The sequence below is a fragment of the Entelurus aequoreus genome, linkage group LG22 (assembly GCF_033978785.1).
Source record: "Entelurus aequoreus isolate RoL-2023_Sb linkage group LG22, RoL_Eaeq_v1.1, whole genome shotgun sequence".
NCBI classification, from domain to species: Eukaryota; Metazoa; Chordata; class Actinopteri; order Syngnathiformes; family Syngnathidae; genus Entelurus; species Entelurus aequoreus.
The window spans coordinates 17,187,254-17,201,664 of NC_084752.1; positions in this window are offsets into that span (position 1 = coordinate 17,187,254).

A 14,411-nucleotide genomic window follows, 5' to 3' on the forward strand; every position below is an offset into this window, starting at 1 on the left:
GTCAGTTAGGTATGTGCCCTGGGAGACAAAGCAGCTTGACAAAAATAAAGAAAAGTGTAATTTTCAAACATTATTTCAATTTAATTGGAAGGGATATGATGAATATAGGCCACGGGGAAGACCCAGGACACGTTGGGAAGACTATGTCTCCCGGCTGGCCTGGGAACGCCTCGGGATCCCCCGGGAGGAGCTGGACGAAGTGGCTGGGGAGAGGGAAGTCTGGGTTTCCCTGCTTAGGCTGCTGCCCCCGCGACCCGACCTCGGATAAGCGGAAGAAGATGGATGGATGGATGGATGATGAATATATTTTTTTAGTTCCAACAATGAGTCAGTAAGAAAGAAGGTAATGACAAATAGGGGGAGCCGGTAAAAATGAAAAAAATATTAAAGTTTTTAAGTTGGAGAGGGCAAAATAGCTCTTTTTGTGACGATCTGTCACTTCGCTTCTGTTTGCCTTTCCTTGTTTGGTGTTTGTTTCCTGTCGGCGCTCTTCATTTTGTTCCATTTCCTGCATGTCTCCCTGAGCGCTCGTTTCCCTCACCTGTCCCTGATTGGCAGCCCGGCACACCTGGTTGCAGTTGCCAATCAAGCGGCTACTTATGCCTGCCTCGCCTGTTCCTCGGTGCTCGAGGATTGATCATGCTTAGGACCAGGGGCGCCGCTAGGGATTTTGGGCCCCATGAAAATAATCTTTACAGGGCCCCCTGTATTATAATTTCATCATCATTAGGGGACTCTCTGGGCCCCCCTCCATCATAGGCCCCTAGAATCCGTCTCCTTTACCCCCCCTTTTCGGCGCCCCTGCTCAGGACCTCTGCATGCATGACTGCTTTTCCCTATTTTGAGTTTATTAAAAGACTCTTACCTGCACATCCTTCTCCTGGTTCCTGCATCTCGGGCTCACAACCGGGTTCCTGACACTTTTGATCGTTAACGTGGCAGACATCTGCTCTAAACACACCACTGCGTATGTCAGGGGTGTCCAAAGTGAGGCCCGGGGGCCATTTGTGGCCCGCAGCTAATTGTTTCCCTGCCCGCCACACATTCTGGAAATGCTATTGCAAAAATAAAGATTACAAAAAGTGGAAAGAGGTGAAATCTAACTACAAAAAGTTGCAATGTTGACACAAAGCTGCCATGCAGGCTGTTTTTTTTAATTTTGTCTATCTTTATTTTTCTTTTTTTTGCCATTGCTTAAAAAAATAAAATACATGTTATAATGAATTATTGACCTATTCAAGGCTCCAATTATTTAAAGTATTTCACTTTAAAATGTTTTATGTGGAAAATATTGCATATATTGTGTGGTTGCCATACAAAAACATCAACGTTTTCTTTGACAAAAGAGCATAAAACAAACAAAATAATAGTTTAAACGTAAAATCGACAGATATATCTGAAGTTGATCTCGTAACTTAAGTGTTGAAAGTAAAAAAAAAACTAATACAAATGTATCACTTTATGAGTGGGGCACCTTTTGTATCCTAAATATATTTAATGGGATTTTATTTATCTTTTCACTGTGATTACTCAAAAATAACAATGAATTAATATCAATGGTGTCTTGCATTATTGATGTTTTTAGGGCTTTAATTACTTCACATCAAACATTGCTTTCTGAATGTTTTGGGCAGTGGGGGAAATACTGCATATTTCAGTTTTATTATAAAAAACAAAGTTGTCTTGACAGAAAAGGCATAAAACCTTTTTGTTTTTTTTTAAATTTTATATCAACCTGCAGTTGATATACTGTAGAGATGTACTGTAGGCGTTAAATAAAAAAAATAAAAAAATAATTTGACTTGTTTTTAACATTTTAATGACTTAGACCCTTTATGGTCCCCGGGAGCCCTAAAGGGAAAAAAAACCCAAAATCCATATATTTTGTTATGATTTGAAAATGAAAACTATCAAAATGGCCCCCGCAGGCTTTAATTTTTCCGTGTGCGGCCCTTAGTGGAAAAAGTTTGGACACCCCTGCCGTGTGTGAACGTGTATAAGTTCACGCCCTCATTCACACTTGGCACACAAATTGTAACTTTAATTTCTGTGTAGCACTAGTTGCACCAAATATTTCTTTTAAAGTCATCCAATAGTGTATGTAAATAGTCAGTGGCCTTCTTAAGGGCGCATAAAAACGGGCTGTCATTTCCCGCTCTTACACTACTCCTCCCACCCTAATAACATCATTAATCAGGCAGCATCAGCGCTGAAATATGGGTCGATAAACAATTTGCTGCAACGTGCCTAATGGAAATCGGGGTTGTTTAATATATTCACCTGTTTATAAATCCTACAGGAAAGGTCTGGATCTGCAGCCTCCCAATAAAGGCATTCACTAAAACAGAACTAAAATACTTGAGCAGTGGAGGTTGTATAGTATCAGCAGCTTTAATATATTTGACTGCATGTTAAGTTAAAGTTAAACGTACCAATGATTGTCACACACACACAAGGTGTGGCAACATTTTTCGCTGCATTAGACCCATCTTGATCACCCCCTGGGAGGTGAGGGGAGCAGTGAGCAGCAGCGGTGGCCGCGCCCGGGAATCATTTTTGGTGATTTAACCCCCAATTCCAACCCTTGATGCTGAGTGCCTAACAGGGAGGTAATGGGTCCCATTTTTATAGTCTTTGGTATGACTCGGCCGGGGTCTGAACGCACAACCTACCGATCTCAGGGCGGACACTCTAACCCAGGGGTGTCCAAAGTGCGGCCCGCAGCTAATTGTTTACCGGCCCGCCACACATTCTGGAAATATTATTGTAAAAATAAAAAATAACATTAAAAAAAGTGGAATGAGGTGAAATCTAACGAGAAAAAGTTGCAATGTTGACACAAAAGCTGCCATGCAGGCTGTTTTTTCTTCATTTTTCTTTTTTTGCCGTTGCTCAAAAAAATAATAATGACGAAAAATCCATGTTATAATGAATTATTTTCAGGGCTCCAACTACTTCAAATATTTCACTTTAAAATGTTTTATGTGGTAAGTATTGCATATATTATGTAGTAGCCATATAAAAACATCAACGTTTTCTTTGACAAAAGCGCATAAAACAAACAAAATAATAGTTCCAGCATAAAATCGACAGATATATCTGAAGTTGATCTCGTAACTTAAGTGTTGAAAGTAAAAGAAAAACCTAATAAAAATGTATCACTTTATGAGTGGGGCACTTTTTGGATCCCAAATATATTTAGTGATTTTTCATTTATCTTTTCACTGTGATTACTCAAAAATATGAAATAATTAAAATCAATGGTGTCCTGCATTATTGATCTTTTAGGGCTCTAATTACTAAATACTGCATATTTCAGTTTTACTATAAAAAATTTAAGTTGTTTTTGACAGAAAAGCCATAAAACATTTGTTTTATTTGTATTACTTTATATCAACTTGAAGTTGATATAGAGATTCACTGTAAGCGTTAAATAATTAAAAAAAAAACAATAATCTGACTTGTTTTTAACATTTTAATGACTGAGTTCCTTTATGGTCCCCGGACCCCTAAAGGTAAAATAAATAAAAATTGCATATATTTTGTTATGGTTTGAAAATGAAAAATATCGAAATGCCCCCCACATGCTTTAATTTTTCCGTGTGCGGCCCTCAGTGGAAAAAGTTTGGACACCCCTGCTCTAACCACAAGGCCACTGAGCAGGCATGTCCTGTACTGGCTGTACCAGTCTTTTCAATGTCAACACTGTTATTGCAAATGTCGTCTACAAAGCAGACACAAAAGCCTGTATTAAATCCCATCAATTAATAATACTCTAAAGTCCTCAGAGGCGCGTATTGACGTGATACCGTCAGTGGCTCAAAGGAAATACCTTGTCTCAGAGTCAACCAGCCAAACATGAGCAACACATTTCACGGTGGTGAAAGGAGGGACATAGGGGTGCACTTTGCAACATGACCGGTCCAGGAGAGGTGGCAGATACAGGCAGGAGCGTAGCACCGAATTTTGGGGCCACATACACAAGACTACTCGAGGGCCCCCGAACGTTGCTGCCTCATACACGCACTCAACAAGTAATTATTGCATGGATTCGGTTCAAACTCAAACAAGCTTTTTAAAACGGGGTTAACATACTAAGAACATATCCAGGTAAACCCTCTAAATCAGGGATTCTCAAACTGTGGTACGTGTCCCACTGCTAGTCACAACTATGGTACTAGGCCAGCCCTAAGAGGTGCGCTCACCCGTCTTAAACCCAAAAGTGATGTTTTGAAAAAGACTGTTATGTATAGGGCAATCACTTACTGGAATCAACTTCCACAATATCTGGTATCAATCACCAGCATAGTGGGTTTTAAGAATAGACTAAGAGGAGAAGTATTGCAGAAAGAGATTATTCTAGATTGTACCTAATGTCATGACTGGTTTTATTGATTATGGGACAAGCAGTAGAAAATTGATGGATGGTACTTTTTCGTCGCTTATTGTTTGTCTTTGGTACACTAATAATATATTTTAGGCCATTGGTTATTTGTTTTATTTTTGCAAATATATATATATACAGGTAAAAGCCAGTAAATTAGAATATTTTGAAAAACTTGATTTATTTCAGTAATTGCATTCAAAAGGTGTAACTTGTACATTATATTTATTCATTGCACACAGACTGATGCATTCAAATGTTTATTTCATTTAATTTTGATGATTTGAAGTGGCAACAAATGAAAATCCAAAATTCCGTGTGTCACAAAATTAGAATATTACTTAAGGCTAATACAAAAAAGGGATTTTTAGAAATGTTGGCCAACTGAAAAGTATGAAAATGAAAAATATGAGCATGTACAATACTCAATACTTGGTTGGAGCTCCTTTTGCCTCAATTACTGCGTTAATGCGGCGTGGCATGGAGTCGATGAGTTTCTGGCACTGCTCAGGTGTTATGAGAGCCCAGGTTGCTCTGATAGTGGCCTTCAACTCTTCTGCGTTTTTGGGTCTGGCATTCTGCATCTTCCTTTTCACAATACCCCACAGATTTTCTATGGGGCTAAGGTCAGGGGAGTTGGCGGGCCAATTTAGAACAGAAATACCATGGTCCGTAAACCAGGCACGGGTAGATTTTGCGCTGTGTGCAGGCGCCAAGTCCTGTTGGAACTTGAAATCTCCATCTCCATAGAGCAGGTCAGCAGCAGGAAGCATGAAGTGCTCTAAAACTTGCTGGTAGACGGCTGCGTTGACCCTGGAAAAAAGAGCTGGACTGCTGCTGAGTGGTCCAAAGTCATGTTTTCTGACGAAAGCAAATTTTGCATTTCCTTTGGAAATCGAGGTTCCAGAGTCTGGAGGAAGACAGGAGAGGCACAGGATCCACGTTGCCTGAAGTCTAGTGTAAAGTTTCCACCATCAGTGATGGTTTGGGGTGCCATGTCATCTGCTGGTGTCGGTCCACTCTGTTTCCTGAGATCCAGGGTCAACGCAGCCGTCTACCAGCAAGTTTTAGAGCACTTCATGCTTCCTGCTGCTGACCTGCTCTATGGAGATGGAGATTTCAAGTTCCAACAGGACTTGGCGCCTGCACACAGCGCAAAATCTACCCGTGCCTGGTTTACGGACCATGGTATTTCTGTTCTAAATTGGCCCGCCAACTCCCCTGACCTTAGCCCCATAGAAAATCTGTGGGGTATTGTGAAAAGGAAGATGCAGAATGCCAGACCCAAAAACGCAGAAGAGTTGAAGGCCACTATCAGAGCAACCTGGGCTCTCATAACACCTGAGCAGTGCCAGAAACTCATCGACTCCATGCCACGCCGCATTAACGCAGTAATTGAGGCAAAAGGAGCTCCAACCAAGTATTGAGTATTGTACATGCTCATATTTTTCATTTTCATACTTTTCAGTTGGCCAACATTTCTAAAAATCCCTTTTTTGTATTAGCCTTAAGTAATATTCTAATTTTGTGACACACGGAATTTTGGATTTTCATTTGTTGCCACTTCAAATCATCAAAATTAAATGAAATAAACATTTGAATGCATCAGTCTGTGTGCAATGAATAAATATAATGTACACGTTACACCTTTTGAATGCAATTACTGAAATAAATCAAGTTTTTCAAAATATTCTAATTTACTGGCTTTTACCTGTATACACTACCGTTCAAAAGTTTGGGGTCACCCAAACAATTTTGTGGAATAGCCTTCATTTCTAAGAACAAGAATAGACTGTCGAGTTTCAGATGAAAGTTCTCTTTTTCTGGCCATTTTGAGCGTTTAATTGACCCCACAAATGTGATGCTCCAGAAACTCAATCTGCCCAAAAGAAGGTCAGTTTTGTAGCTTCTGTAACGAGCTAAACCGTTTTCAGATGTGTGAACATGATTGCACAAGGGTTTTCTAATCATCAATTAGCCTTCTGAGCCAATGAGCAAACACATTGTACCATTAGAACACTGGAGTGATAGTTGCTGGAAATGGGCCTCTATACACCTATGTAGATATTGCACCAAAAACCAGACATTTGCAGCTAGAAGAGTCATTTACCACATTAGCAATGTATAGAGTGTATTTCTTTAAAGTTAAGACTAGTTTAAAGTTATCTTCATTGAAAAGTACAGTGCTTTTCCTTAAAAAATAAGGACATTTCAATGTGACCCCAAACTTTTGAACGGTAGTGTATATATATATAGATATTTTTTTTTTTATATTGCTCTTTTTATCTTTGGTATGAACACTATTATGTCAACTCGAAGTTATTGTTTTTTTTTTTTTTGGTTCTTTGTTGTTGCTATTTTTGTATTACAACATTTTATTATTTGATCATGTTGTACTGCATTGTAATCTTTTGTTTTGTGATTGTGTGATGTTTTTTGCCTGGACCCCAGGAAGAATAGTCTCCACTGCGGTGTAGACTAATGGGGATCCTTAATAAACTAAACTAAACTAGAAATACCACTCTTGATGTTATACATGCTTCACTGATGAGAGTATTTGACAAGCACCGTTTTGTCCTACTAATTTCAGCAATCCTTGAACTCATCATAGTTTGTTTACATGTACAAATGTATCTGACGCTTCCACAGAAAGACGTGTTTTATGCCACTCCTTCTTTGTCTCAGTTTGTCCACCAAACGTTTTATGTTGTGCGTGAATACACAAAGGTGAGCTTTGTTGATTTTATTGATTTGCCGGAGTGCTTTTCAGACATATTTGGTCAATCCAGGACTGCAAGCTAATCGGTGCTTACATGCAATTTAGGCTAGCTGTATGTACATATTGCATCATTATGACTTGTTTGTAGGTATATTTGACCTCATTTAATTTCCTTTACTTATGTCCTCTGTGTATTTAATTTAGTTTTGCATGTCTCATGACACATTATCTGCATGTACTATTGGCTGCATTTCTCATAGTTGTTTGTGTGCCATGTTGTTCCAGACCACAGCAAACGTTAGCCAGCTTGCAAAGATTGTAATAAATCCATTAGAAGAAGACAGCCTGCCGGCTCCTTTAACTTGGACACACACATCTATACCTTTGGCCATTCTAAGCCAGTCATTTCCAGAAGTTATCTCATCCTGTGAGAGGCCTCCATTTTACTAATAATTTCCAATGTTGCAAAAATGTGTAGAAAAAAAATTAAGATACAACATTTCTGTCAACAAAGATTTGCGTCAGCCTTTGATAGTAGGCTAATATAACAAATATAGACACATCATGTGTTGCCTTCATTATTAACACTTATATAGGACTTTTAAAGTCATTTTGATAGTAAGCTAATATAACAAATATAGACACTTACATCATGTGTTGCCTTCATTATTAACACTTATATAGGACTTTTAAAGTCATTTTGATAGTAGGCTAATATAACTAATATAGACACTTACATCATGTGTTGCCTTCATTATTAACACTTATATAGGACTTTTAAAGTAATTTTGATAGTAGGCTAATATAACAAATATAGACACTTACATCATGTGTTGCCTTCATTATAACACTTATATAGGACTTTTAAAGTAATTTTGATAGTAGGCTAATATAACTAATATAGACACATCATGTGTTGCCTTCATTATAACACGTATATAGGACTTTTAAAGTCATTTTGATAGTAGGCTAATATAACAAATATAGACACTTACATCATATGTTGCCTTCATTATTAACACTTATATAGGACTTTTAAAGTAATTTTGATAGTAGGCTAATATAACAAATATAGACACTTACATCATGTGTTGCCTTCATTATAACACTTATATACTACTTTTAAAGTCATTTTGATAGTAGGCTAATACAACTAATATAGACACATCATGTGTTGCCTTCATTATAACACTTATATAGGACTTTTAAAGTCATTTTGATAGTAGGCTAATATAACAAATATAGACACTTACATCATGTGTTGCCTTCATTATTAACACTTATATAAGACTTTTAAAGTCATTTTGATAGTAGGCTAATATAACACATATAGACACTTACATCATGTGTTGCCTTCATTATTAACACTTATATAGGACTTTTAAAGTCATTTTGATAGTAGGCTAATATAACAAATATAGACACTTACATCATGTGTTGCCTTCATTATAACACTTATATAGGACTTTTAAAGTCATTTTGATAGTAGGCTAATATAACTAATATAGACACATCATGTGTTGCCTTCATTATAACACTTATATAGGACTTTTAAAGTCATTTTGATAGTAGGCTAATATAACAAATATAGACACTTACATCATATGTTGCCTTCATTATTAACACTTATATAGGACTTTTAAAGTAATTTTGATAGTAGGCTAATATAACAAATATAGACACTTACATCATGTGTTGCCTTCATTATAACACTTATATACTACTTTTAAAGTCATTTTGATAGTAGGCTAATACAACTAATATAGACACATCATGTGTTGCCTTCATTATAACACTTATATAGGACTTTTAAAGTCATTTTGATAGTAGGCTAATATAACAAATATAGACACTTACATCATGTGTTGCCTTCATTATTAACACTTATATAGGACTTTTAAAGTCATTTTGATAGTAGGCTAATATAACACATATAGACACTTACATCATGTGTTGCCTTCATTATTAACACTTATATAGGACTTTTAAAGTCATTTTGATAGTAGGCTAATATAACAAATATAGACACGTACATCATGTGTTGCCTTCATTATAACACTTATATAGGACTTTTAAAGTCATTTTGATAGTAGGCTAATATAACTAATATAGTGACATCATGTGTTTGCCTTCTGTACAACACTTATATAAGGCTTTTCATTTTTTGCGGCTCATTTTTGTTTTGTATTTTTGGTCCAAAAGTGGCTCTTTCAACATGTTGGGTTGCCGACGCCTGCTCTAACCTCACACACTTTGCCTTCTTTGCGCTCATTCATTTATCAGTCAGGGCTTAGCCTGTAGACATTCACGGCCTCACAGTCGGAAATTACAGAACTCTGCTCAAATATGACTAATTTTCTCACAAATAATCCAATTAGTCAATTAGTTGTATTTGTGGACGTTGTTACTGGGTTCTGTTTAACAGACTCAGTATCAGGGAGGTAGATTTACAAAAAGGCCGTCAATGTGTCCATCTGCTGTTTATTTTCATATGAAAATCTGTATTCTCTCATATGGACTCAAGTTCTAATGATTGAATAAATGATTGACACATCAGTAATGAATCAAGTTCCCCACATAAAGAAACTCCAATGACATGCACTGGTGATGCATTCGTTGATTCCAATCTTGGCAGCGCTCGAGACGGAAAGCTACATCATTTCACGGCCTGGAAACTTAGCGTGCTTTCCCAGGTAAACCTACCTACTGCAGTATTATGGCCACTCTTTAAATATCATGGTGTGATGCAATGCAACATATAATAAATAGAATGCTGGTGGACCACTTGATCAGTTTTAATTAGCTTCAAGATTTCAAGTATTATGTTGTTCAGCTGGCTACAGCCTTAAGACTTTTCCTGGCTCTCATCCCTGGATCCCCCTGATAATGTCTCATCCCCTCTATTCTGAGACACGCTGGGACGTCAACCAGCCCACTCACAGGCTGCTCATCAAGTCAGCTGCACCACTCCCTGACACACACACACACACTTTAATGCTCCTCTACATATTTATGACAGTCCAACGGCTTCTTGCAGCGCAGCGGGTCGCCTTTTCCTTTCTGTCAATTTCTTCTCCAAAACGTACCTGGAGTAGCAGTTTTGTGAATCCATCAGTAGCTTGGCAGGAACTGGTGAAACCCCCCGGCTTGAATGCGACTACAAACAATTCCAACTCTGGAAAAAAATGTACTCCGAGGTCCACTATTTTGGAATTGTATCTAAAAACACTGCAGCAAAAGAGACTCATGATTTTTTTTTTTTTTTTTTTTAATTGGAGCTGCTTTTTAATTGTCTCTATCCACTTCCATAATGTCTTCTGTCCTGCAAGCTGCGGGCACTTGATGGTCCTGATTTCATATCCTGCAGATGCTGTGGGTTTATAGAGCAACGCCTTATGGGATATGTCGTTGTGTGGATACAAACCACATTATGATATTAGTATCAACATTGTACGCTCTATTGCCAAAAGTATTTGGCCACCCATCCAAATGATCAGAATCAGGTGTCCTAACTACTTGGCCCGGCCACAGGTGTATAAAATCAAGCACTTAGGCATGGAGACTGTTTCTACAAACATTTGTAAAAGAATGGGCCGCTCTCAGGAGCTCAGTGATTTCTAGCGTGGAACTGTCATAGGATGCCACCTGTGCAACAAATCCAGTCGTTAAATGTCCTCACTCCTAAATATTCCAAAGTCTACTGTCGGCGTTATTGTAAGAAAATGGAAGAGTTTGGGAACAACAGCAACTCAGCCAGGAAGCGGTAGGCCACGTAAACTGACAGAGAGGGGTCAGCGGATGCTGAAGCGCATAGTGCAAAGACTTTCTGCGCAGTCAGTTGCTACAGAGCTCCAAACTTCACGTGACCTTCCAATTAGCCCACGTACAGTACGCAGAGAGCTTCATGGAATGGGCAGCTGCATCTAAGCCAAACATCACCAAGTCCAATGCAAAGCGTGGGATGCAGTGGTGTAAAGCTCGTCGCCACTGGACTCTAGAGCAGTGGAGTGATAATTCACGCTTTTCCATCTGGCAATCTGATGGATGAGTCTGGGTTTGGAGGTTGCCAGGAGAACGCTACATTTCGGACTGCATAGTGCCGAGTGTGAAATTTGGTGGAGGAGGAATTATGGTGTGGGGTTGTTTTTCAGGACATGGGCTTGGCCCCTTAGTTCCAGTGAAAGGAACTTTGAATGCTCCAGGATACCAAAACATTTTGGACAATTCCATGCTCCCAACCTTGTAGGAACAGTTTGGAGCGGGCCCTTTCCTCTTCCAACATGACTGTGCACCAGTGCACAAAGCAAGGTCCATAAAGACATGGATGACAGAGTCTAGTGTGGATGAACTTGACTGGCCTGCACAGAGTCTTGAACTGAACACCTTTGGGATGAATTAGAACGGAGACTGAGAGCCAGGCCTTCTCGACCAACATCAGTGTGTGACCTCACCAATGCACTTTTGGAAGAATGGTGGAAAATTCCTATGAACACACTCCGCAACCTTGTGGACAGCCTTCCCAGAAGAGTTTAAGCTGTAATAGCTGCAAAAGGTGGACTGACATCATATTGAACCCTATGGGTTAGGAATGGAATGGCACTTCAAGTTCATATGTGAGTCAAGGCAGGTGGCCAAATATTTTTGGCAATGTAGTGTATCACGGTCTTGTGCCTGCTGGGGAAATTTTGCAGTGTTTTTGCGGCTGTCAGAATTGAGCAAAGAGATGAAAACAACAGTACTACAACTGTATCGGCACAAAGTTGTGAAAAACAGACTGCAGACAGAGCGATTGTGCTAAAAAGAAAGAAGGCGATTATGGCTTGCAAGCCTCAAATAGAATTTGGATGTGAATAATGTGGATAATATTCAAATTTGCTTAGCTCATTTTGTATCTGGTATGTATGAATACATTTGTACCTGTTTGTTGTGACTTTTTTGAAAACTTATTGCTAATGAATAAGGACTAGTTTCATTTAAACACGACAAGATGACATTTGCAAATCTTCCTTGCTTCCCTCACCCCACCATAAATTGAGTGTAAACACTACACATACAACCTTTATAGCTTTTAATGTCAGTTGCTTTATAAACATGGAGAAAAGATTAGGCATGAGAAGTTGATCGGAAATTATTGGGATAAATAATATAAATAATATATCAGAATTAAGTGCTTTTTTTTAAAATAGTTTTTCTGCTGTGAGTACACTACTAGCACGGAGAAATTAGGGTGTGCTTACTGTATGTACAAAACCCAAAACCAGTGAGGTTGGCACGTTGTGAGAATACAATGATTTACAAATCCTTTTCAACTTATATTCAATTGAATTGACTGCAAAGACAAGATATGTAATGTTCGATCTGAGAAACTTAATTTTTTTTGTAAATAATCATTGACTTAGTCAAGTCAAGTCAAGTCAACTTTATTTATATAGCACATTTTCAACAACTTTTTAGATTGCACCAAAGTGCTTTACAGGTTAAAAAAGCATGGAGCAAACACAAAACAAAAAAAAACCAACAACAAAAAAAAACAACTAAGCAAAACAAAACAAAACAAACAAAGAACATAAACAATGAGTGTGCTAAACAAGATAATGCAAATGCAATACGGTAAAAGGGGTCGAATAAAAAGTTTAAAAATTTTGCAGAATAAAAAAAAAATAATAATAAAAGTGCTACAAATTGAAAAATACAACTAAAGCGAAGGGGTGGGAGGGGGGGGGACTAGAAATGGTGGCCTAGTGGGCGGACTCAGCTCGGGTCAAAGGCCAGCGAGAAGAGGTAGGTCTTAAGGAGGGTTTTGAAGACCCCCAGGCTCCGGGCTGACCTAATGTGGAGGGGAAGGCTGTTCCAGAGCTTAGGGGCGGCAACGGAAAAGGCTCTGTCCCCTCTGGTCTTTAGCCTGGATCTGGGGACCGCCAAAAGCATTTGGTCAGCTGACCTCAAGGCTCTAGACGAGGTATGGTGATGCAGCAGCTCGGTCAAGTATTGTGGGGCCAGACCATTTAGGGATTTAAAAACAATTAAAAGTAATTTAAAATCAATGCGGTGACGGACAGTGAGCCAGTGGAGTGAGGCCAGCACTGGGGTGATGTGCTCGCGTTTTTTGGTACTGGTGAGGAGACGGGCAGCCGCGTTTTGCACAAGCTGCAAACAGCGGAGTGATGCCTGATCAATGCCAGCGTACAGCGAGTTATTGTTGTCTAGCCGGTGTGTGATGAAGGCGTGGATAGCAGTCTCCAGGTCGCTCTGGGAGAGATAGGCCTTGGTCTTTGCTAGGGTTCTGAGATGGTAAAAGCTGGTACTAACCACTGAGCTGACCTGTTTGGTGAATTTGAAGGCACTATCAAAGATCACACCGAGATTTCTCACGGAGGACCGGATGTTTACACCCAGAGGACCAAGAGCACTGACAGACGAGACTGGAGATCTATCGCCGAAGATGATTATCTCGGTCTTGCTCTCATTAAGGTTGAGGAAGTTAGCACTCATCCATGCTTTAATGTCAGTCAGACAGTCAAGCAGTGGTTGAAGTGCGACCTGTCCTGTGGCCTTAAGAGGTAAATAGATCTGAACATCATCGGCATAACAGTGGAATGGGACATTGTGCTTGACCAGGATTTCACCTAAAGGTAGAATGTACAGTAGGAAGAGTATGGGACCCAGGATTGACCCCTGAGGAACACCACAGGTAAGGGGGGCCACAGAGGAGAGAAAGTCTCCTAGCTGCACAGAGAAACTCCGGTCAGTTAGGTAGGACTGAAACCAGCTTAGGGCTACACCTGAGATGCCCACGTACTGCTTCAGTCGTGACAGTAGAATCCTGTGATCCACTGTGTCAAAGGCAGCTGTGAGGTCCAGAAGCATCAGGATCACAGGACTACCAGAGTCAGCGGCCAGAAGCAGATCGTTTTGCACCCTCAGGAGTGCCGTTTCAGTGCTGTGAGATGTTTTGAAACCAGATTGGAATTTCTCGTGGATGTTATTTGCAGCTAGAAAAGATTTGACTTAGAATTTAATGGCAGCAACTCATTGCAAAAAAGTTGGCACAGGGGCATTTTTACCACTGTGTTACATGGCCTTTCCTTTTAACAACACTCAGTAAACGTTTGGGAACTGAGGAGACCATTTTTGAAGCTTTTCAGGTGGAATTATTTTCCATTCTTGCTTGATGTACAGCTTAAGTTGTTCAACAGTCCGGGGGTCTCCGTTGTGGTATTTTAGGCTTCATAATGCACCACACATTTTCAACGGGGGACAGGTCTGGACTACAGGTAGGCTAGTCTAGTACCCGCACTCTTTTACTAT